At 38.9% G+C, this 25,657-nt stretch overlaps 1 protein-coding gene across 3 annotated transcripts in view; it reads right to left on the bottom strand.

Moving 5' to 3' along the window:
* The window catches only part of LOC144669978 (tyrosine-protein kinase CSK), a 128,286-nt gene that overhangs the window by 42,315 nt on the left and 60,314 nt on the right, over nucleotides 1-25,657 (bottom strand). Inside the window, exon 1 of one of the 3 annotated variants that reach the window (XM_078532280.1) lies at nucleotides 11,452-11,678. The exons of the other annotated variants lie outside the window; for them this stretch is intronic. The gene's annotated coding sequence lies outside the window, so the exon portion shown is untranslated. Of the gene's footprint in view, nucleotides 1-11,451; nucleotides 11,679-25,657 lie in introns of those variants that run through there. 3 annotated transcript variants of the gene reach the window in all.

The following is a 25,657-nucleotide window of genomic DNA, read 5'->3' as shown; positions in this document are numbered from 1 at the left end:
ATACACCGAATTACATAAAGTATAGAGCGCAGAAACAGATCATTTAACCCAGCAAGCTCATTCCAGTATTTACTCTCCACTCTAGCCTCCTCCCGTTGTTCCTAATCTAACTATCACCATATACTCTATTCTCTCTGTGTGACCACTTATCTAACAGCCACTTAAATACATAGTAATAGAGTCATTATGTAGAGAAGGATGCCATTCAGCCCAGACTCCACACCAGCTCTGTAGGCCAATCCAGTTAGTTCCAAACCCCAGATCTGTCACCATAGCCCTGCAAGTTTATTTTCCTCAAGTGCCCATCCAATTTGCTTTTTATATCATTAATCATCTTCACTTCCACCACCCTCAGGGGCAGATCATTACCATTCACTTCATAAAGTTCTTCTTTACATCCCCCCACATCTCTTGTCCAAAACCTTAAATGTGTGTTCCCTACTTCTTGTACCATCAGCCAATGGGAACAACTTTCCTTTATCTCCCTTATCTAAACCTGTCATAATCTTGTATACCTCCGTCAAATCTCCTTCTCAATCTCCTTTACTCTAAGGAAAACAGCCCAGGCTTTGTCAACCTAACCTTGCAGCTAAAAATCCTACATTCCTGGAAACATTCTGGTAAATCTCCTCTGCACCATCTCAAGGACCCTCACATCTATACCACCTGCCTCAACTACTCCCTGTGATACAAGTTCCACATTCTCATCATTCTCTGGATAACGTTACTTCTGAATTCTCCATCTGATCATTTTCTGACATTCTTATGACGATTATTTCTAATTTTGCACTTCCCCACAAGTGGGGGTAAAAAAATAGGCATTTTATATCAGCACTTGCTTAGTTCTGATGACAGGAAAGCAGCATCCGAATGCCAACTCTTGAATTAACATGGTTGGAATCAGTTCTCTTATGCAGCCACACAAATGTAGGCCAAATTGGTGAAACTTTACATTGATTAATGTAATGCTCTGCACATTAGTTGTCCAGGTTATGAAACCTGCTTTTCTAATCTCCCCTTCTATTACCCTTACAAAAGCAATTATGACATCACTAATCAATAATGCTGCTCTCTGACCAGCTTAAAGTCTACCTTCACTGCAAGAATCAAAATACCTGAGCTGCCTGCTCTGATTTTAGAAAAGATTTCACAGCACCTGCATTAGACGATGTTTGTCATATGTGCTTGGATAAAAGGGAACCGCTGCATGCACTATACTTAAATTTTCAGAAGGCATTTGATAAAGTGCCACATCAAAGGCTATTCCAGAAAATAAAAGCTCATGGTGTAAGGGTAACATATCGGCATGGATAGAAGATTGGTTAGCTAACAGGAAGCAAAGAGTTGACATACATGGGTCTTTTTCTGGTTGGCAGGATGTGACAAGTGGTGTGCCACAGGGATCAGTGCTGGGCCTCAACTTTTACAATTTATATAAGTGATTTGGATGAAGGGACCGAAGGAATGGTGGCTAATTCTGCTGCTGACACAAAGATAGGTAGGAAAGTAAATTGTGAAGAGGATGTAAGGAGGACAAAGTTACATAGATAGGTTAAGTGAGTGGGCAAATATCTGGCAAATGGAGTATATTGGGGCAAATGTGAATTCATTCATTTTGGCAGAAGGAATAAAAAGGAAGCTTATTATCCAAATGGTGAGAGAATGCAGAGCTCAGATTCAAAGGGATCTGGGTGTCCTAGTGCATGAATCACAAAAGGTTAGCATGCAGGTAATTAGGAAAACAAATAGAATGTTATAATTTGAGAGGAATTGATTACTAAAGTAGGGAGGGTGTGCTTCAGTTATACAGGGCACTGGGGAGGCCACATCTGGAGTAGTGTGTACAATACTGGCCTCCTTATTTAAAGAAAAATGTAAGTGCATTAGAAGCAGTTCAGAGAAGGTTTACTAGACTAATACCAGGAATGGGCAGGTTGTCTTATGAGGAAAAGCTGGGCATGTTAGGCTTGTATCTGCTGAAGTTTAGAAGAGTAAGAAGCAACTTAATTGAAACATACAAGATCCTGAAGGGTCTTGACATGGTGGATGTGGAGAGGATGTTTCCTCTTGTAGGAGAATCTAGAACTAGGGGTCACTGTTTAAAAATAAATGATTGCTCATTTAAGACAGAGATGAGGAGAAATTTTTTTCTCAGAGGGTTCAGAGTCTTTGAGACTCTACTTTCCCCACCTTTTCAGGAAGAGTGTCTTTGAATACTTTTAAGGCAGAGCTAGATAGATTCTTGATTAACAATAGGGTAAAAGGTTATCAGGGGTAGGTAGGAATGTGGGGTCGAGATTACATTCAGATCAGCCATGATCTTATTGAACAGCAGAGCATGCTCGAGGGGCTGAGTGGCCTACTCCTGCTCCTAACTCGTATCTACTTATGTATGCAATTGATCTTTATTCACTAGTGTAGGGATCATTTTCATGTGTCTAGTGAGATTGATCATGCCAAATCCTCTATGAAATAGAAAATAACATTAACATTCCAGAGTAAAACTGTATAAACACTGAAGCTGTTTTTCAAGTGCCAAAGTATGAAACCAACATGAGAAAACTATTGATCCACCAAATGAAATCAAGCTCTTATTGGATTAAAAATTATTTTTAATTCAATCAAAGGGATTTTCATTCCAAGTCAGAAAGTGAGTAGTCATACTGACATTTGCTAGTGGCCGAAATAGGAATCAGGCGATAAACCAAGTTATCCTAAAACAAGTTAGAACAAAATTAGATCGAAATCCAGCTCAGAAATACAGAATAGCAATTTTACACAACTTTTTCCTGGTATTGGCCATTATCATGATCATTTGTATTATTGTGGAAAAGCAATTATTATAGATTGAAAGTTATAAATGACACAATTTAAAATGCTTGGCAGCCTCAAGTGAATTCCTGAACTCCAATTAGTTTGATAGATGCTCAGGGCTAAATTGAAAGGTGACAAGTAGACTTCATTTTTGAAGTCCACATGAGAACCAAGTGGCAAGGTGTATGGGCATACCGCACCAGCATCAACGTAGCTATACGGACCAGCGACAGACACTGATCTCTTTCCTCCATTAGTGACTACACTCATTTCGATCCCTTCCCCCCACCCCACCCCCACTAGGGCCACCAGCCACTTGCTTGTCCTGCTTGCTACCCTTAATGTCCCCATTAGCACATTCCTTAGATAATATCACCACCGTCAACACCCCTTTGTCCTTTTGTCTATGACATCTTTGGCAATCTCTTCTTTGCCTCTACCTATCACTGGCCCTCTATCCAACTCTACCTGTCCCACCCCCCTCTACCAGCTTATATTTCACCTCATTTCTATTTCCTTAGTTCTGATGAAGAGTCATACAGACTCGAAACATCAACTGTGTTCCTCTCCGCAGATGCTATCAGACCTGCTGAGTTTTTCCAGCTATTTTTGTTTTTGCTACAAAAATACTTCATTGGCTGTAAAGCACTTTGAATTGTCCTGTTGTGAAAAGTACAATATAAATGCAATTTGTTCTTTCTTTGCTCATACAGAGGTCATGCACTAAAAAACAATGAATAAACTAAAACCACTTCCTCGTGGGAGCCACCAGACTGCCCACAAACTAGCACCCTTGGACCACTAAAGTATCCAGGAAGGAAAAGATTCAGCAATGTAACACAGTAAGCTTTTCCTAGGGGGAGAGGGATAAACTGTTAACACAAAGAGACAGAAATTTACTTTGCATGCAACTGTGCTGCATCCAAAATAATAGAGGCCATGCAAATTGCAAAAGAAAATTGTCCTAACTTTAAAGCATTGACCTCCCTTGCCTTTAATGCAAATAACAAAGCACATACAAAAATGTGATGTTTCTTTGAATTTTATATCTTGTCTCAAGGAGTTGCATCCTTGTAGAAAGAAACGAATACTTAAAATGAAATCAATATAAATGCAGAAAATTAACTCATGCTATTGCATCTGGCTGGCAATTGCCAACAGCATGAGGAAGTCCGAAGAAACTGCACAGCCTGCCTCGTTTGATGAATGCAGAGTTGCTTCCCCCAACATCCAGCTTCCAAGAAAGTGCAGAGTGGAAGAGAGAGAAGCTGTCAGCTCTTCAGCAAAAATTCATAATTGCTTCCAATAATGATAACCAATCCTCTTTCAAAATGCACTTGCCCAAGGTCCTTCGATCCCTGTCTGACAGAATTTTGGTTCAAGTTTGCTCAACATTGTCCTTTTCATGTTATGTCCATCCCCTTTGTCTACTTCACTAACAGCTTGCCTTAACTCCCATTGTAGCTCCAACAGTTCAGTCTGAGCAGCTCAATTTGACAAGAGTTGGTAAGAAGTCACTTGACACTAACAATATTGTGTTTAATAAATCTTCTGTTGGGGAAAAAAGCTCAATATCCAAACTAAATAAAATAAATAATGGATTATTCAGGCTGTAGAATACATTTATTAGGATAACCATAATAGAGGAAGAAGTGAGGAAGGTGAGGGGAGAATAAGAGCAGATGAGAGGGGAAGAGAATAAATGCACTCTACTGATGTTAATAATTAACTCTCCATTTATTTGGCCTTCGAACGCAACTCCAGCTTCTACATTTCTGCCTGTAGTTTGCTGGGCCTATATTCCATTCCCTGGGTTATATTGCAGAACACCCAGGAGCAATGCTATGGAAAATCTAATTTATCATTCTACCTGCATCTATATCATCAGCTTCTCTCCTACATTGCTTGAAAACCCACAGCCAACTTTTCCCCACATCACCACCATCCCCATTCCTGCCCCTCTCAGAGAAAGGTAGAGAACATGGGAGGAAGTTCAGCACTTGATAACTCCAGCCTTGAATCTGCTCCTCTCAGCCATGCTCAGAGAGAGAGAGAGAGAGAGAATGTTTTAAAGGGGAGCATTTCCACACTTCTTCCGTATGAGAGAAGAGAAAATCCCATTCCCAAACAGTGCTTGCTTACTACGTTGCTGTAGGAACTCTGACAATCATTTGACAACGAAAAGGTTACAATGTCATGCAGCCATTTGCTAGAACAGACTTTGTATTCAGAAAAATATTGCACACATTTGTGCAGAACTAGCAGAAACTAGCTTTTTACTAATCAAAAGATGTATGTTATTCCATAAATTATGAAAAAGCTCAAAATTAAATCCATTTTAAACCAAGACTGTAAATAAAAACTGACTTATCATACAGAAGGTGAAAGTAGTGGTAAATTATTTTTACAAAGTGTTAAATGAAATGGATACAGATCAAGTATTTAAAGCTCATTAATGCAGTTTATTAATACACTGAAGTACCACCATCTGGTGAATGCAATAGTGCTGTTTTGAGGTTTAACCCCTTAGCCACGAATGTTCAATTTTTGAAGCACACTCCAATTAAACATGAAAACAACAATAAATTCTTATATAATGTCTGTAAATACCAATAGGATGAAACAACATGCACAATAATCTTTTGAAAATATTCTCCTTGCACCCCACCTCCCCCATCACCAGCGGACAATGCAGGAGAAAAAAGTAAACTAGATATTCCTTTCCATGCCTTTGAAGGTGGTTTTAGGTTTCTATACAGCTGGGAACCCACTTTGCAGGCATCAATAAAAAAAAAATCAGAATGCAAACCAGCATCAGGCATAGCCCAGAATACGGAGAGGCACCCTACATGTGAAAACACAGCCTCTGGAAATGCCTTGATAAAATATGGGTGGAATGAATATATCCACTTTTCTGCATCCTCCTTTTCATTCCCACTAGTTATTCCACTATCAAAATCCTGCAAGCCACAAGATTGTGTAAGTGAAAATTTTATATCCTACATGCAAGATTACACAAAATATGCAACAGGAATTTAAAAGGCCCTCTCAAGCCAAATTTTGAGAGCCAAAGGTCTGATGGCGACAATATTTACTTGGAAACTTCCATTTTCCAGCAAGTGCATATGCTAAACAAAAAAATTATAGCTGACCTTTCAATACCATAACTACTTTGATGCATACAATATGCCAGTGCAGATTTAATGACTTCTGATTTTTTTTTCTGCAGTTGGTTTCTTCTTTTGCCAGTTCAAAGAGGGGCCAAAGTGTTTTCACCAAAAAATATGATGGTACAATGCAGGTTGTCATTTGATGCATAGGAAACATCTATGCAGCAACATCCAATTATAAGAAATCAGAGCAAAAGGCCTCTCAAACTTGCTCCCAGATCGTGGCTGATTTGATCTTAGCCTCAATCCCACTTTCCTCCCTGTTTCCCATAACTTGTCTCCCCATAGTTCAAAATAATGCCAACAAAACTGTGGAAAATAACCAAATTAATCAGAACATTAGTTCGTTGTATGGCATTTGAACCCTGCAAAAGGGTCCATTACTTTACTCAAAATGACATCTTACTAAAAGCTATGACATTTGAATGAATGTGATTTTAACATTTTCATCCTAGTCTTGAAATTCCTCGCCCCAAAATTTCCCTTCAAGCTTATCCAGCCCTACAACGCTTCAGGAACTCTATGTTACTTCAGCTCTGGCTTCTCGGGCATCCCTCACATGCTTTGCTCCACCATCCGCAGCCATGCCTTCAGCTATCTAGCCCCTAAGCTCTGGAGGTTCCCTCCCTATACCCCTCTCCCCTCTTTTAAGGCCCTCCCGGAAAGCTACCTCTGACCAAGTTTTTAAGTCATCCCCAATATCTCCGTCCTTGGTTTGGATTGGTGATATTTCTTGTATATTTACGCACACACAAAACACAGAAATATTTTTGCTAATAGCACATAATAAATAGTAAGTTGTTGATGAACTCTTCCAGTCTAATATCAACTCATTATCTTCACTCCCTGGGTCTTATAGTCAAAAAAAAAGCTGCCACTACAATGATGGTTGCCATGAAACCTTAGGATAATAAACAATAAAAACTCTTAAAATAAATTAAAGACAGAGATAAAACTTGCTGTACATTTATTCAGACCAATAAAAGTCAGGGTTTACAAACTCTAAACTAGTTATATGGCTCAACTCCTGGATCCAATTTTTCCCCAAAAATGTACTTTATTCATAAAAGAAAGTACATACAAAACATTGACTTATAAATTGCAGAATGTGCAATAAAATTCAACTTGTCTCCATGTTTCAATCTGAGGTGCCTTAATATAAATGTAATACTCTTGCTATTCACAGTATATATTCCATGTCAGGCATATAGCCGGAGGGTAAAATGTTTCAATTTGAGGATAAAGTGCAATAGAATTCAACTTTTCTCTATACAGCATGCTCCACTCTGAGGTGCCTCATACAATTTCAATACTCTTGCTATTCACAACCTACATTCCATGACAGGTCTACAGCTTGAGCAGTTCTACACAGTTTTCAGCCTCTCAGTGTACTAAGGCTGAATAGCCTTAGTCAGTGACCTTTCCACATTATGACTATGCAGTGGCTACCCCAAGTTTTACTGCATTCACCAGCACACAGTCTTGGACCTTGGAATGTGCCAGTCTGCAACACTCGGTTGAGGAGAACTCTTTGCACTGGAAAACCAGCGAGTTTAGGCAGACCATAGAGTGTCTTTTACTGAGCTGACATTCCTCCAGCCGCAGTTGACGCTTATCTCGGTGCATGTCCCCACAAACAGCCCGTAGAGTCCTGGGAGCTACTCGGGATGAACGTCGACAAAAAACCCTGCATCTCTCTCCAAACCTCCTTTGCAAAGGCACGTTCCACAAGGAGGTTCCAGCAGCCGCTTTTTCACTATATGCTTAATGCATTTGTTTCATCCTCTGCCATATTTAATCATGTACCATTTCATCAGAATAGCTGTGGAAGAGCCAAAAAGGCAACAAGCTCTGTCGTGATAAAATAGGAAATACTCAGGGTAATCACAATTAGATGGTCTACAATTCACTCATGAACTATACAATTCATCCAAACCAGTTATGAATAAATATTGTTTATACTGCACTGTACCAGAGTTAGGAACAAAAGTTCCACTTGAGTAAAGTTTACAATTGCAACTGATTCACATTACTGAATACAAATCCTAGATTTGTCCACAATTAAGAGCTTGGGCAGTTTTAAATAAGCACTATTCATGAATGGAGTCAGGGTAGTCTAAGTGCATAATAGATCGCAGTAAATCAACTGTACCCAGGTACTTTGCATTGTTAAGACAAATCATTGGGCTTTATGCATAGGCTGAGATCTGGTAAAAATTTTTAGCGTTATACCCAAACAAATGAAATGATCTAACAGATTTTTTTTTTAACAAAGTGATTGCAACATGAGGGAGCAAATGTTGTTTAAGTTCAGAATCCAAATTGAGAAACAATGCTCAGGAGAATAAATAGCCAAAACAGAGAAAAAGGGCCAGCTTTTATCTTTTGAAAAATATACATTTCTTGCCTATCACAGGTTCAGTGGAAAACTGATCCTAACCTTCCCGAGATAGTCGGAGGACATTGGACAAATATTAGGCATAACTGATATGCTGTACTGCCAAGTAAATAGATTAATTGGCCAGTCATGTCACTGATGTTCCTAGGAAATATTGCCACAGAGCAGTGATCTGTATCTAATTAATCACTAAAATTCATTGAGTGAAGCGCTTTGAGTGTTTGATGTAAGAAGGCACTGTATAATTACAAATAATGATTTTCTAAAGTTACAGGATGTCCGTGCGTGCATCTTGAAGCAGCTCTGTCGACCTGTATAGGAAATTCAACTGTCAATGTGGATGCCAATTCAAACCTAGATGAAAAAGGAATAGTCTTGACTGTCTGGATATTCAGTCAGGAGTCATCTTTCAAGAATCAAGTGCCTCTAGGTTAACACCTTAGCTTGATTCAAACATTACTGGAGCCAACTCTAGTATAATTTGCAGTGATAAAGCTACACAGTGTGTGGAGTTTCTCCAAGTGCTTCACAGCCAATTAATTATTAAGTAAAAAAGAAAATTGGCCCAGCCTATAGGCTACAGGATCAGAGTGGATACCTGAAATGGTGGGCCTCCCACCAATGAACCTAAAAAACAAGTAATAAACGTCCTCATAAAAAAAAGGAAATTGTAGCATTATCTCTAGGAAACGATGGCCAGCATGTGGCATGGAAATTTCCCTTCATTCTTTTCTTCATTTTTTTTAGCTTCAAGATACTCTTGCTATAAAAAAAAACATGCACCTAGAAAAGGCACTAGACATTAATATTCCAGAAAGTCAGTTGGCAAATGATAGAACAGAAACTAACCTTTGCACACTTGTAAAAGCACAGATTTACAGAGTTGCATATCACAAGCATACGCCTCCGAACTCAACAACCGCATTTTCAGTTTATGTCTATGTCTATGTGTACAAATTAATCCTCAATTAATGCGTACCACCTACATACAATTAAACAAAAATAATATGCAATTAACACTAAAGTTTTCATAAGAAAAAACCTAAATCAAGAAAATAGTCCATGTGAATTTGTTCCCATAGATTTTTGAATCACTGAAATATCCATTAAGTAACCTAGAATATGATCACCTGGTCCATGCTATGTTCTGCAGAATTTGAATATACTGAATTGTGAACTTATTATTTTAAGTGTCTCACAATTAAATGAACTTGAAAGCTTAAATATTTGGAACATTAACTTATAGTATATTTTGTTCCTCTATTTTAAAAAAGAGTCTTTCTAGCAAACATTAAATCCAGCTGGTAAGGGGCCTATTACACAGCCTGTGTCAAAATACTCCTGTAACAAACTGTTATGCCCAAAAGCAGTCTTTGCTGACCAACCCTTCACAATTGCTCATTGTTCCATTTGGGGAGACACTTACCTCTTCTATATCCAGCAATGGCTCACGCTGGCTGGCTGAAATCTGGAATATACCATTTCAGTAGAAACATTCATCTACCCTGCTGCAAAGCAGTTCCACCAGCCCACCTTGATAACAGATTGTGACAGAAATTGGCCAGGTACAAGTTTAAACTCCTAAGTTGCATACTTTTCAAATCTCAGGGTAGCAAACTCAGCTGGTGCCTTTTTGTGTACTAGATGAACAAAGAAATGAATAAAGCTCTGTGCAGCCAAGCACAGCAACATGAATTGGGACAGAGATTCAATTCCCCTAAATCGTTAAAGGTCCCAATCTGAGGTGCAGTGACGTGAAGAGCTCCATAAAAGCTAGACATTTTGCACCCACACCAATATAAAAAGCATAATGAGCATGCAAAATTACATCTCCTCACAGGAAATTCAAGCCCAACTTTGGAGAGAACCTCAAAACAGCAAAGCTACATTTTGAAGGGGTGGTGGAGTCACTGTGGGCTAGAAAGAGGGCAGATAGCAATTTTATTCTTCCAACAAGGCCAAATTTATAGTCTGTGCTAGTATTGTACTATATCCTGAATGAACAAATTATTCCAGAATTGCCTGTTTTTTTTACCCCAAAGCTCTATTCAGTGGTGTTTAGCAAGTCACTTCCCTCAAAGTACAGCAAAAGTCCAAGTTCCAAAAGGTAGCAGCTATTTGATGCCAACAGGGCAGCAGAATTAATGTACGTTGTTTTCCCTTTTAAGACAACAGCTAACTGTGTTAGCAGGACAGAAGTAGTATGTAAAAAGCTGCTTTTGATAAAGTGGTTTAAAACAAAGATGCTACATTAGTCCTTAGGTTTTGCAATATTAGTGACTCAACTAAGAAATTCCTCACAGTATAAACAGTGCCAGCTTTCAAAGTAGAGAAGCACACAGCAGAGCTCTAATTAGCAGAACACCAACAATGCGTCAGTGCAAAAATGATAGCTGCTGATCGCATTACAGCTTGCTCCAGTGCACAATTTTACCACAGCCAGTTTGGGCTGGCCTATTCTGCAGACTGATGCAGTATTGAGGACATGCACTGACTCCTTCAATAGATCAGCAGTATTCTGCAGTCACAGCAACAAAATACAGGAGGGATTAATGCTTTGTAGTCATTTTTCCTGATAAAAAAAGGACCGTCTTTCTGCCCTGATGATCTTACACACAAGCAGCACCGCCTCTGAGGCCTATCACTGCAGTTCATTTTAATTTCTTATTCACCAGAAGGTTAATAAAAGGACTAGGCTGCAACTCTCATTTTCCAATAAGCATGATTAAATTTTCTGCCCCCTCTCACCCTAAACAGAATGGTAACTACGAGGACACCCATGGGTCAATATGTTACGATAGCACTGTGCACTGAAGTTAAATTACTAAAATCACATAAAAGACCACCACTTTCACCACCACCATACTTACTGAATCATTTATGAGGCACATCTGGCCTGAGCACTTCAGAATATCAGCAGTTACGTGGTTACACAAATATGAATAAAATCGACAGTAAATCCCTCACTCCCCATGCGTGCTTTGTACTGTAAAGGGCACATGGTGAAATAGGCATACTGGAAAAGGGAAAGAAGTACACCTGGAAGAGATTTGCAGAGCCAATACTTGCCTGCAAATCCTTGTAGCTGGCTGGCTGTCAGAGTACAGGAAAGTACCACACTTCAGCTGTCACAAAAGATGATCAAGAATGGACCAAGCAACGAAATCCCGGGCCTCTCAATGCCACTTGAGCAAATCCACGAGTCTCTGGAATTTTACATGCACTCCTTCAACTACTAAGTGTTTTCAAGATATACTGTCCAGTCTGACTGTTTCTTCAGCACAGCCACCATGAACAAAGTGCAATGCAGATTTTGCACATAGATCAGTGGACAGATTCTGATGCAGCCACCAGGCACTGTCTTCCAGTTAATTTCCTAGACCAATAACAATCCAGTTTCTCCCCACAACTGATAACCATTTGGCCAATGAGAAATGTTTAGCTGAAATCATTAACATTTTCTATCTGCAGCTGAACATACAAAAAATGATTCATGCATTCTAATCTCATTTTACAATGCAACTTTAAATAGCAATCATTTTCTACATTTTGATTTATACCAACTGAAAACAGAGATCTCAAACAGTATAATTGAATTACAAATGATTCATCAAAACACCAACAAGATTGGCTAGATGCTGAACTAGGATACAAAATGCATTCTTCGCATGTAAAGGAAATAAATGTGAGCATGGGTGGGGTCTGACAATTAAATGTCTGTTCGGTCCAAATACTAACAAGGTTTGGCTTTAATTTTGGCCAGCTCTTTTAAAATTAACTCATCTGCAAAATTTGGAAATAACTTCGAGTTAAGTTATAATATTCAGTAAAGCCACAATATGATACTGCATTAGTATTAACTGGCTGCAATTGTGAAAGATCAAAATTATTGGACAAACAGCATGCTTTTCATCCAGGGCTTCACTACAGCGAATTTATCAGCAAGTAAAATGTACCCTAAACAAACAGTGCAACACCAGCTCCATCTCCTCCATCACCCCCTACTCCTCAACCCCCACCTATGGCACCTCCCCATGCCCACGCAGAAGACGCAACACCTGCCCCTTCACTTCCTCTCTCCTCACCGTCCAAGGGCCCAAACACTCCTTTCAAGTGAAGCAGCATTTCACTTGCATTTCCCCTAACTTAGTCTACTGCATTCATTGCTCCCAATGTGGTCTCCTCTACATTGGAGAGACCAAACGCAAACTGGGCGACCACTTTGCAGAACACCTGCGGTCTGTCCGCAAGAAAGACCCAAACCTCCCTGTCGCTTGCCATTTTAACACTCCACCCTGCTCTCTTGCCCACATGTCCGTCCTTGGCTTGCTGCATTGTTCCAGTGAAGCCCAACGCAAACTGGAGGAACAGCACCTCATCTTCCGACTAGGCACATTACAGCCTTCCGGACTGAATATTGAATTCAACAACTTTAGATCTTGAACTCCCTCCCCCATCCCCACCCCCTTTCCGTTTCTTCCCCCTCCCTTTTGTTTTTTCCAATAATTTATATAGATTTTTCTTTTCCCACCTATTTCCATTATTTTTAAATCTATAACTGTAATGCCCTGTCAGTCTTTCCACCCCACCCCACCCCCACTAGAGCTGTACCTTGAGTGTCCTGCCATCCATTCTTAATTAGCACATTTTCTTAGATAATATCACCACCTTTTACACGTCTTTGTTCCTTTGTCTGTGACATCTTTTGATTATCTGCTCCTATCACTGCTTGCTTGTCCCTACAACCACACCACCCCCCCACCACCCCAACTTCTCTTCCCCTCCCCCCTCCCACCTTAAACCAGCTTATATTTCACCCCTCTCCTAACTTTACTCAGTTCTGCTGAAGGGTCATGAGGACTCGAAACGTCAACTCTTTTCTTCTCCGCCAATGCTGCCAGACCTGCTGAGTTTTTCCAGGTAATTCTGTTTTTGTAGTGCAACAGCAGCAACTGCCCATCTCCTGGATTAACAATTTTACCAATGCATTAATTAACCAACTGTGCTATCTGATGGCAAATGATTGGCATTAAAATGTGGGCAATGGAAATAGGCTGGAAAATAGCAAAAATTTGACAGCTACAACATTTCCCCCACACAAACTATTTGAAGTTATATTATATTATATACATTACCACCAGGTTCCAAATATAGGATTAATTATCAGATAGAAAATTAGTTTCTCATAGTGCTAAACTACATGAGATTATGGCACTGAGGAAACTGCCTGTTCATACCATATGCTGCAGCTCCTCTAGAAGGTAGCACTTAAGTCTTCAAAAAGATCAACAACTTGCATTTATATAGTGCCTATAATGCAGCAAAACATCCACAGACATTTCATTGGAGCAGTATTGAACAAAATTTGACAGTAAGCTCTACAAGGAGATATTAGGAGAGATACTGAAAGCTCGTCAAAGAAATGGGTTTTATGGAGTGCCTTACAGGAGGAAAGAGAAGCAGAGAGGTTTGTCGGTTGGCTTAATTTTTTCAGCTCACCTCTCAATTTCTGGCAAAGCTTGAAATAGGCTACCAATTGAAAGCCTACCTTTCTGGTCTGTACAGTGCTGGGACCAGTGCTGCAACCAATCCCACAAACTGGCAGCCAAAATAGAAGCTCTATCTCTGTTTACACAACAGTGAATACATTTCAAAAGTCATTCACTCTTGGGGTGATCCAAGGATGAGATAAAGTACAATAATACAAGTTCTCTTTTATTTCTGGTAACCTAGCACAAGTTGAGAGGTGTTCACCAAAGCTAGAATTATTGATAGTGCACTTCATCGTTGATTTGACACAATAAAGCAGGAGCGACCATTCAGCAACAAGACTGCTCTCTGTTCCACCATTCAAACAGATCATGGCTGATCTGTACTGCATCTCATTTATTCATCTTTGATTCATATCCCCTAATGCAAATAACTAATACAAATTTACCAATCTCAAGTGCTGAAAATTCTAATTGACCCAACATTCACAGCCTTTTGAGGGGGACAGGGTTCCAGATTTCCACTGCTGATTTTTATCAAAGTGTTTCCAGATTTCACTCCTAATTTTGTTTGTACTCCCTTACTTTGGATTCCATCATAATAACAATTTCTCCTCAACTGTATCAAAGCCTTTCATCATTTTAAACACCTCAATGAGATCACCCCTCAACATTCTAAACTCAAAGGGTTACAAGCCAAATTCATGCAACCTGTCTTCTTTAACCCTTTCTGGTGAATGTGCTGTATCCCCTCTTAGGGCCTTCCTGAGGTGCAGTGCTAAAGACAATGCCAATAGATGTGACCAAGATTCTGTATAACTGAAACACAATTTCATACCCTTAATATATTCATACCCTCATTTATATAAATGCCAATACTCAATATCCATTTCGTATAATATATACATATTTTATTCACTATAAAAAAATAATGTATGTACAAAGTCTTCCTTTCTTATTATGAAAATTTTTTTCACCCAGTGGATGGTTGAAGTCTGGAACAAGCTTCTTGACATGTTGATGGAGGCAGGTTTGATCAAGGTATTCAAAATGGAATTGGGCTGCAACCTGAAAAGAAAGAATGAATGTGCAGGGTTACGGGGATAGGGCAGGGGAGTGGGACTAGGTGGAATGGTCTTTAAGAGAGCCAGTGCAGGCTTGATGTGCCGAATGGCCTCCTTCTACACTAAAAATACTATGATACGCTTTATAGCGTCAACTGCATTTATCTTCAATGCACTCACATTTCCCTCACCATCCACAATTTATTCACAGAAACTATTACGTCACTCAAATTTTTGTTGCCACTCGTTTTCAGACTCCAACACTTTCTATGACTTTGTTGATTTTTTTTTAAAATAGCTCTTCCAGTCAGATAGATTTCTACTTTTTCTTGCATTTCTGTATGTCTTTGCTGCTAACTTAATACTGTCTTACCTTGTTCCTTGAATGCTGAACTGCACAAATAGAGAGAAATTGCTTTTCAGGGTATGCACTTACATTTTGTTTTTTTTGAAAACTGTACCAAATACTGGTTTTTGGCCAGAAGTTGAGCTGTTATAGGCAACAAAATGACTGTAGAATCGCAGTAACAAAAAACTCATTCTACTTTTGGTTTAAAGATGTTTCATTGCTTTTGTCTGGAAGCTACAAAAGGTACTGCAACACCTGGGGATACAAATAGCCCGAGACTACATATTTAAAAATCCTAATTTTGCCAATTAACATTTAACATCACTTTGTTCATGTATGAAGCAGCCCCCAACCCAAAATAGAACCAGACACAAACCAGTTAATGCATTTTCATCGTATAGAAGAGCTCATTGCACTTTATATCATTGGGACACCTCAATGCACTTCAAGGCCACTTAATTATATTTTGAAGTGGAATCATTTGTGTAGGTAAATGAAAGCCCAAGGTCCCAGAAATAAGCAGGATAAATGACCATTTAGAATGACAACTTAAGAATAGGAAACTAGCCACTGGAAGAATTAGCCTGTTCTTCAGAGTTCCTCAACATACACCTGAACAGGCAGATGGGATCTCAGTTTAACATCACAATGCAATACACAACACCTCAAATACTGTAGCACTTCATTTGTACAGTACTCATGTCAGCCTAGATTGTGTGTTCACACATTGAAGTGCAGAATAATTATTAGATTTAAAACCTTACAATTTATTTATAAATAGTTACAGCAATGAAAGAGTTGGTCCAGGCAGACCTGTAGTATTACACAGCACTTGTTTCAATTAATAGTTAAACTAGGGTTTTCCTCACTCAACTCCCACTAACCCCACAAATCCATGCTCTAACTAGTACAGTGAACAGAGCTAGACAACTAGCAAGATGCTTATTACAGTGTGCACGCTATTAAGTTGCATGAACTCCAGCAGTATCCTGTGCAAATTTGCACGGTGTCCAAAATGTGGTTTATGCTAACCTGTACCCAATTTGACTAGGTTTAGATACTGTGTCCATATGGGAATCTAGTGCACACCATCAGACAAACAGAAACTGAATCCCTCAGTAATGTGGTTTAGATATTATTAAGCATGGCTAAGTTCCTTTAGGCACACATCATGAATCAATTCAGATCATTTGCACAGTCATACAGAGGTAATACTATGCATTTAAAAATGAAAGACCCAATTGTGAAGTATCTTCATATGAACACACCTTTACAGACTCTATTCATCATCCTTTGACAGAAGAGTCATTATGGGAGGATCAAAATTAAAATCCTGTTTCACGAATCATCCTTTGTTCCCTTCAAGTAAGTTTGCATTCCAATGCAAAAAATGAATGACGATTGGGTGTAAAGTTCAGCCTTCATTGGTGCACTATGATCTCAGTTATCTGCTGTAGGGAAAAGTACAAGTCAAGTACTTCCCAAAAACTGGAGTTTGGATGGCTATGGGGTGGGGGATGGTGGAGGAGAAAGGAGGCTGTCAGCAAGCCAAGCAAAGTGTCTTCATCAGGTGTTCTCCTTTCTAGCACTCTTGTCAACTTAACAAGTCTTGGTGAAATTCAAATTGGGGAGATTCAATTTATCAAAGCAACTGTGAAAACTTCAAGTCAGCCACCTTTACCAGCTGTGCAATGATGGTATTCTATTAATAGATTGACTAAGCAACATATAGTTTTAAATTAAACATGTTTTGCCATTTTAAGTTAAAAATCAATGAATGCTGAAATTACTATTTTACCCATGAGGAGTAATTTAGGTTTCCAAGTTGATAGCAAGCAACAAAAAAAAAGGGAAAATGTACAAATCATTCAAAAAAAAAAGGTTCTTGCAACAGTAAAAATTGAACAAGGAACTGAACAGGAATCCCTTATCTACTGCCTAGTAAGAAGGATTAGTGTTAAAAATGGTAGAAATGGACAAAATATAGGTTTATAAATGGTAAAGTCAGTATGAACTCAGTCCTTTATAAGAGAGAACAAGCCTTCCCTCCATACTACGGAGACATTAACTGGCTTTTCATAGTTGAAGTACTAGCTGCGCACTTCCTGGAATGTGCATTGCTCTTACAGATTTCCAGTCTCTTCATCACCCCCCACAACCCTGAATACTTTGATAAAGATAAACAACAAACTGCCTTGGGAAATTCCTATACAATTCTGTCAAAGTTTTCCTGATAAAGGTTCTCCAAGGAATGAAACATACATTTGATATAATAGAAACCTTAGCTCAACTGACTTGAAGTTGTGCCTTCTTATCAACACATGGATAGGCAGTGAAGCCAATGAAAGACAAATTTTCTGGCTCCATTTGTAAACCAAAAAGCACTGATCATAATGTGTGCTGGCAGAGTACTATTCTGCACCACTTTGAGGATGTACACTTGATTGTTCATCTGTTCCCAAGTTAATAGCATTGAAACACTCAATATCTGCTCATGAACAAAAACATCCTGAATACCTCAAGATACTAATTAAAGAGACCTTATAGCTTTGACTAGAAACCAGCGCATGGACGAACATTTCATCTTGCAGATTGTTCCATCCTAGTGCAGGTAATTTCATAAAAGCTACATGGTGTGCCAAAAACATGATAAATTGCAGGGGGAGGAATTGTACAGCTGCTAGCAGCTTGTGAAAACTGGGAATAATTGGATGTCAATGTATTCAGCTGTGGGTGAAAAAATAAGCTCTCAATATTTGCCAAATTATTACAAAACTTCTTACAATATTTTTTCATCTTTCAATTAGGAGTTCCAAGTATCAAATCATATTGCTCCCATTTAAACATCAGGATTTCTGAATATCCATGTAATGTAAACATCTGCTTTACATGCAGTTATCAGGCATATATAGTCAAACCGAAGGCAACTAACCATTACTTCTCAATTTATCTGCTCTCCTATTACTCTTCAACCATAGCTGTCCTCTCCAAAATGGACCCTCGCTCTTCTCAATATAAAACCTAATGCTGTGCTGAAAATCATATTATGCACTGCAACAGTGCTGGGATATTAGTACTTCAGTCAGAGGTAAACACCACTATTTCTACCACACTTGTACTTTAGCGGGTTATCAATTTTGAAACAAATATGCCAATATATTATTTCTTATAGTAAAACAGGATCATTATGACAATACAGCAAGAGAATTTTCATTATAACCACAAACATTACAAACCCGGCATATCACTGACACAAGGAGAATTTTATTGGCAAATGTAAAGACTCTGCCCATTTCACACCAACTGCTGTTGCTCAAACTTCATTACTCTTCTAAAACTGACAAAACGATACCTTTTTAAATCACTGTCAAATCTGGATACACCAATTTCCGTTATAAAAATGGTTGTAACAACATTCAAATGAGTGACTTTGATAAAACCTTGAAATTCACTCGTGATTTATATGACGTCCAAACCTCTGCATGTTTATCACTATGGATTCTGCCAGCCACATGATAGCTTCAAAACAGTACATCATGGAGAATCAAAAATTCAGCCATACTCCTGTGCTTTCAGTTAACAAAGCAGCCTTAATGACACCCAGGTACAAAAGGAAAATGTTATCAAAAAGTCATGTATTGTATAAAACAGCCCAAAATGGAATTAGCAACTAGAATTCCCAACATAGCCTAGCCTGTGTTAAATTTGTTGCTTAATGGCCTTTTAAAAACCACGATGCAAAGGTTGTTCCCTTATTTCCCAGGGTGGGCAGTAGCACTGGGGTTAAAGCAAGTTGCAGAATCATATCTGTATTAGTAGAGCCACTGGCAGAAGATGGATCATGCCATCAAGCTTTGGTATGGGATAAGCTTTGAGTGGTACAGGGCTGGGACACAACATCCTGAGGAAAACCTTCAACCGATGTTCTCCTTAACCTCATGAGAAAATTTTTGATCCTTCACATAAGCATGTTTTACAGCTTCAGCCAGAATCCAGGGCCAAATCCTATGAATGCCAATCAGTGCCTGAAGAATTCTGCACACATGAACATCTCAATAGCAGACAAGATTGAATCCACAGGATTGGGCCTTAGGCTAACCAAAGTTCCAAGTAAAGGAACGATCTGCCAGCAGTTTTAATGCCACTGTCTATGCTTTTTTTTCTATAAATTCAATTTTCCTGGTGTTGACTTTTGCTGGGACCTAGCTTCATTCTGTCAGCAATGCTCCAACAATGTGTTCAAGTGCTAGTTCCCCATGAATGAGGTCAAGACATTGAGAAATAACAGTTTATTCAGCTATGGCAGGGGGCAGAAACTAATGTCTATCTTGTACTCACCCAAGATTCTACTGATCAGCTGACACAAAACAGATCTGCCTACATTCAATAGGTTTCTTGTGCCCTCCCCCTCCCGGCCCCTGCGTAAATCAGGTCTGAAACTTGCAGCTCACAAATCTGAAGTCAGAATGGTACAGAAGGATTTTAAAAATCCACTTACTGTAGGAACAAATGAACATGAAATGTTAGCCTTTCAGCAGTCCGCTTCATAGTAGCCAATCACTACCAACTGATAGCTGCAATCAAACACAATGCCTCAGAATAAATGCAACATTTTCCCTCTCCTCAAAACACTGAATGTTCTACTTCCATATTACAGTATATAGCTAGCTGCAAATTAATGTGTGCACATTAATCATCTACTCAAAGGGGCCGTAACAAAAAACTACTGATACAGTACAAATTACATAATGCTGCATACTACAGAACATAGATCACAACTGAAACAGGGAATCCTTTCACTAACATGACCAATGACCCGACTAATTGCATGAGTGCAGTGTGTGGCATGGGGCATTTCACAGTAGTTTCTTCCCTCCCCCAAAGCAATTACAGACAGCACTTTTGTATGAGTACACTGCTCCACAGGGTACAGTACCCAATAGTGCAGATCAATTGTGGCGCAATTTGAAAAAGTGCAAAGCAGACTCAATAAACCTTGACTGGCTATGGTGGGGTAAGGCAAGATAGGTCTGTTTGATCCCTTTAAATATATACATCATGGACAGTTTATCAAATGTATTAATTATTTAAATACAGGCATAATAAATCTGAAATGTGTTTTGACAATGTTTAAGCCTTAAGCCTCGTGCAAAGTTGCTTGGGGTTTGTGGAGAGGGAAGAGGAATTATATTGGCGGCTCCATGTAGTAATAATCTATGCATTCAAAACAGCTCATTTTATAATTTCATTATATTGTAACCCTACACAAGTTATTCCCCTGTGCTTGACATAACTAGTCTCAGACACTCTCTCACCAAGGGAATAGTATATTGAGGTTATGTTACTGGATCAGTAATCCAGAGCCAAAACCATACTAATGCAGACATGAGTTAAAATCCCACAATAGCATGTACGGGATTCAAGCTCAGCTAATAATAATATCTGAAATTAAAAAACTAGTATTAGGAACGGTGACCACATAACTACCAACTTGTCATAAAAATCTAACTGGTTCACTAATGTCTTTCAGAGACAGAAACTCACCATCCTCACCTAATCTGCCTCCATACCCACAGCAACCTTTCTGGCTCTTAGCTGCATTCTGAAACAGTCTAGCAAACCATTTTGTTAAGGGAAATTAGGGATGGGCAATAATTTGCCAGCAATGCCAACAGTTCATGAATGAATTTTTAAAATAACTTATTTTACTCAGTATTCTCAATTAGGAACATAAACAGGACCAGATTACTCAGCCCTTTGAGCCTGCTCCACAACTCAATAAAATCAAAACTGACCTCTACCTCAACTACATCATCCAAGCAGAAAACAGACTAGGAGAATTAATTTCATGATCTATATTATATTTCAAATACATTACACCTCATTTACAGTGCTGAGAAAAATTGAATTGTTAGCAAAGACCCAGCTTTTTAAAATAAAAAAAGATTTGAATCCCCATTAATCCGACTGCAGTTTGAAATTCTCTTCCTATGAACTCTTTCTTCAAGTGAGATAACCACATGAGCATAGTGACTTTGTTTAAAAGGAAATGCCATTTAATTGCTAACAAACAACCCAATGGCCTGTTTTTCAAGCAAATGGCAAACACAAGATTGATGGGTTCTCATTTGTCAAAGTGAGACTGCTTTTCACATCAAACAGGAAGAGGTAAATGAATCAAGTATTAAGCAACTGTAGGATTAAAAGGTAAATGAACAGCCTAAGGCATTCTTAATGTTAGTATACCACCTCAATCCATTGAGTAAAATCTGCTTTGGGTTTGAAATGTTTAATGATAAAGTCATTTATACTAGATTCACAAAGGGAATTGGGCTGCATGCAATACATTGAGTATGACTCATATGCTGATTGGCTTTTGAAATATACTTGAAGTACAATTAAATTATAATAATTAGTCACCATCCATGAAACAGAAGCTACAGCTGTGCATTTGCACTAAAAATACACTTACAAGGAGGAACTGAAAAATATGTTTAGAAATGTATTTTTTTTTAAATTAGCATTGAATGCTCAGTTTCTAATAGCCCATTAGTATAGGTTGCATTTTGTCCTGTGAACTTGGCATAAATGAGAAATTTCCTGAATAATCTACTGCATCTGGTCAATATTACACTTGGCATCACAAACAAAAATGCAAAGCACTTTTACATTTCCTGAACCAGTTCTGAAAACATTGAATGACCAAGACTAGAAAAGTTCTGCTTGGTTTTGTTAAATTTTCCTTTTGTGCGAAGTGTGATTGAACCCTCCAAAAAAAACCAGAAGTGAGCACATTGTCAAATCCTCCCCTCAGCTAAACTATGAAAAGCAGCATGAAAACACAATTACATAAACCCTTAAAGGGAATCAAAATCTACATGACTTACAGGACAGAAAATCATAAGACCATAACACTTAGGAGCAGAAGGAGGTCATTTGGCCCATTGAGTCTGCTCCGCCATTCAATGAGATCATGGCTGAACTGAAGCCTCAACTCCACTTTCATGCCTTTTCCCCACAACCCTTGATTCCCTTAGTGATTAAAAATCTGTCTATCTCAGCCTTGAATATGCTGAATGACCCAGCCTCTGCAGCCCTCTGTGATAAATAATTCCACAGATTCACTACTCTCTAAGAGAAGAAATTCCTCCTCATCCATCTTAAATGTGCGACCTCTTACTCTGAGATCATGCCCACTGGTCCTAGGTTCTCCCACAAGGGGAAACAACCTCTCAGCATCTACCCTGTCAAGCCTCCTGAGAATCTTATATGTTTCAATAAGGTCACCTCTCATTCTTCTAAACTCCAATGAGTACAGGCCCAACCTACCCAAGCTCTTCTCATAAGAAAATCCCTCCATCCCCAGGATCAAGCTAGTGAACCTCCTCTGGACTGCCCCCAATGCCAGTATATATTTCCTTAGTCAAGGTGGCCAAAATTGTTCACAGTATTCTCGGTGTGGTCAAACTAATGCCTTGTATGGTTTTAGCAAGACTTCCCTATTTTTATACTCCATTCCCTTTGAAAAATAGGCCAACATTCCATTTGCTTTCCCTATTACCTGTTGAACTTGTATGTTAGCTTTTTGGGATTCATGCACAAGGACTCCAAAATCCCTGTGCTGCAGCCTTCCTCCATTTAAATAATATTCAGCTCCTCTATTCTTCCTGCCAGAGTACATAACCTCACATTTTCCCACATTATATTCCATCTGCCAAGCTTTTTCCCCACACACTTAACCTGTCTATATCCCTCTGTAGACTCCTTGTGTCATCCTCACCACTTGTCTTCCTACCTATTTTTGTGTCATCCACAAACTTGGCGATAGTACATTCACTTCCCTCATCTAAGTCATTAATATATAAACCATAAATAAGTGAGGCCCCAGTACGGATCCTTGTGGCACTCCACTAGTTATAGGTTGCCATCCCAAAAATGCCCCCTTATCCCAACTTTGTCTTCTATTAGTTAGCCAAACCTCCATCCACGATAATATACTGTCCCCAACAGCATGGGCTCTTATCTTACTAAGTAGCTTTATGTGCGGTACCTTATCAAACGCCTTTTGGAAATCCAAATACATTACATCTACTGGTTCCCCTTTATCTATCCTGCTTGTTACCACCTCAAAAGAATTCTAATAAATTTGTTAGGCATTATTTCCCCTTCATGAAGCCTTGCTGACTCAGCTTGATTAGATAATGTATTTCTAAATACTCTGCTATTACATCTTTTAAAACAGACTCCAACATTTTCCCAATGGCAGATATTAAGAAATCAACCTTCTTGCCAATGCAAAACAATCCATAATGATGTGTAGATTGTTAATATTTACCTAAATGAACCATGGAACCAGTTTGTGTCAATATTAAAAGTTTGGGGAGAGGGGATGTGGGGGAGTTACTTAAAAACAATTAATCTATTTCTTAAATGCATCAAGGCTAGCAAAAACACACAGCAGTTGTTGATACCAGATGCAATTTTCATAGTAAATTATCTTGACAAACTGCTTTTGTCCATTTCCTATACATTAATATATTAGGGTTCTATATTCCAACATGCCACCACCAAACATCTTCCCCCTCATCTCCCCGTCAGCAATCCATAGGGACCACTCACTCCATGATATCCTGGTTCGGTCCTCCACCACCCCCAACACCTCATCCCCTTCTCACAGCATCTTCCAATGCAATCGCAGGGAAGTGTAACGCCTGCCCCTTTACCTCCTCACCATCCAAGGCCCCAAACACTCCTTCCAGGTGAAGCAGTAATTCACTTGCACTTCTTTAAAGTTAGTCTACTGCATTCATTGCTTGCAATGTGGCCTCCTTTACACTGGGGAGACTAAACACAGACTGGGTGACCACTTTGCAGAACACCTTCGCTCAGTCTACAAGCATGACCCCAGCCTTCCTGTTGCTTGCCATTTCAATTCACATCTTGCTCTCAAGCCCATATTTCTCTCCTTGGCCTGTTACAATGCTCCAGTGAAGCCCAATGCAAACTGGAGGAACAGCATCTCATCTTCTGATCAGGCACTTTACAGACTTCTGGACTTAACATCAAGTTCAACTACATCAGATCATGAACTCTGTCCTCCATTTTGATTTTTTTCCCCAACTCCCTCTCCCAACAGGGCCAGTCTGTAACTTGTTCTTATGTTTTGCTTTCAGAGAGCGCTGACCCTTGTTCTGCTATCTGATCATTATGCCACTATTAGCACCCTCCTTAGGCTTTAATACTATTACTACTCCCTTTGTCTTGTGTCCATGACATCTTTGCCAAATCTCTCCTGAGCTCCCACCTATCCCTAACCTATTTTGCTCCACCCCCTCTCTTTAACAGTATAAAACCTACCATATTTCTACTGCTCTTCAGCTCTAAAGGATAGTCATAAGGACTCAAAACATTAACTGTTTCTCTCTCCACAGATGCTGCCAGACCTGCGGAGTTTTTCCAGTATTTTCTTTTTATGCCATATTTAGAATTAGTTTAGAATGTATTTGAGAAACAAATGAAGGAACATGTTAAAATTAACAATAAATGAAGATAATGTATGGAAGAATATAGCATCAGATCATGTAATATTAAACACATATGTTCATCAGGAAATACACAATTAAATTAAATTCAAAAGAGGCAGTTAATTTAGAACACAGGCCATTTTAACTTGCCAGACAATTTCTTCAAGACTTAAATTTTTTAAATTTTCTCTCAAAATCTACAACACTGACGAAGGATGCTGTGAAGCTTCTCATTCTTTTCAATTAGATTGTTTGATGAAAGATGTCATTTTAATTTCTAAATCCTTACATTTCAAGTGGAAATTCTGCTAATATACTATGAATCCCCTCTCCACAGGACAAAATAGGTGTACAAATGCACCTATTCACCAGAAGAGCTCTGTAATGGGGATTCTAATTTCATTGAAGAATCACTTCAGTAAATCACCAGAATTATTTTACATCGATGCCATTTCCTGATAAGCAAGCGATTCCACAAAATATAGCTAACAGCAACTGAAGATGGTAGGAATGATCAAAGTGGAGTGCTGACTGATGATTCCAATGTTGTGCAATTTTAGTCACAAAGCTGATTGGACGGCTGCATCATTTGGGCTTGAAAACAGCCTCTTTGATCGAGCTAAAAACAAAAAACTACTGCGGATGCTGGAAATCCAAAACAAAAACAGAACAGTTCTGTTGAAGGGTCATGAGGACTCAAAACGTCAACTCTTTTCTTCTCCGCCGATGCTGCCAGATCTGCTGAGTTTTTCCAGGTAATTCTGTTTTTGTCTTTGATCGAGTTTTTGGTCACCTGTCCTAACAGCTTATTTGGCTGAGTGTCATTTTTGCATGACAACACTTTTAATG

The sequence above is a fragment of the Cetorhinus maximus genome, chromosome 30 (genome assembly GCF_964194155.1).
Source record: "Cetorhinus maximus chromosome 30, sCetMax3.hap1.1, whole genome shotgun sequence".
Lineage (NCBI taxonomy): Eukaryota > Metazoa > Chordata > Chondrichthyes > Lamniformes > Cetorhinidae > Cetorhinus > Cetorhinus maximus.
The sequence above is the reverse complement of the archived record's forward strand: the minus strand, read 5'-3'. Positions and strand labels throughout refer to the sequence as shown.